The sequence below is a fragment of the Fukomys damarensis genome, unplaced genomic scaffold, assembly GCF_012274545.1.
Source record: "Fukomys damarensis isolate Sample0158 unplaced genomic scaffold, DMR_v1.0_HiC HiC_scaffold_26, whole genome shotgun sequence".
In the NCBI taxonomy this organism is placed as follows: Eukaryota; Metazoa; Chordata; class Mammalia; order Rodentia; family Bathyergidae; genus Fukomys; species Fukomys damarensis.
In genome coordinates, this window is record NW_022900938.1 from 30,417,768 (window position 1) to 30,418,646 (window position 879).

General features: G+C 37.1%; 1 long non-coding RNA gene across 1 annotated transcript in view; it reads right to left on the reverse strand.

The window, feature by feature from the left end:
* Positions 1-515: 515 nt before the first annotated feature.
* Positions 516-879, reverse strand: part of LOC104850095 — a 19,957-nt gene continuing 19,593 nt past the window's right edge. Inside the window, exon 4 of the long non-coding RNA XR_776884.2 lies at positions 516-786. This is a non-coding gene — a long non-coding RNA (uncharacterized LOC104850095). The remainder of the gene's footprint in view (positions 787-879) is intronic.

The window sequence follows — 879 nt, forward strand, 5'->3', positions numbered from 1 at the left end:
GAGGAGTGTATTTACCAGAAGGTATTATGAGCTCAGAAAAATAGAAACATGTGGATCTTAAATGATATAAAATGAATTATTCTTGTTAGTGTACCGAAAACTATTTCAGTTTGAAGAATTCTAGAAAAGTTTTCTGCACATTTGAAACAGAAGAGGGCTGTTGTTTTTTACCGAAAGTCATTTGACAAATGACTTATCTGTATTTTATCATCTTATTATGTGTAGAGAAGTGTAGTTAAATCTGTAATTAATAGAGAAAGGAGATTGCACTGCTACTCAGCTGCCTTTTTAATATTTGCTTGGTAGGTTGAAGCTTTACCTGGCATCAGTCTTTCAATAGATTGAAATTAATATCTCTAAGTCCAACTCTAACCTAGGAGTTTGCTGTTATCTGATGGTATGTTAATTGTGCTACATGAGTTGTAAGCCTTTTCCCTTGGCACAGAGAGTTCATTAGGCTGTCTATGAGGTGAAAAAAAGGAGCAGGAAGCCAGTGCTAGTTATTCATTGCCTTATGACTCAATTCTAATCACTTCTGCCTGTGTGACTGACAGAGAAATGCTCTCTGCTGTGATTGAGGGTATTGATTTCCCAACCCCTTTCGGGGCACACTGGAGAGACACAATCAGAGGCTTCAGCTTTCAAAAAACCTCTTCATCTGCCTTAATCACCTGATCGATAATCAGCATCAAGACTGGAGATCTTCAACAAAGCCTCCTCCAATGTCTTTATTTTCTTTCTTCCATTGGGCTACAGATGTGCTGAGTCAAGGTGATCTTAACAGATCTGAAAGTGAACAGCAAGCAACAACAGTAGCAGCCGTTAGTGACAGTTGTTAAATCTAAAAGTTCCCATTGCAAAAAAAAAAAAAAAAAAAAA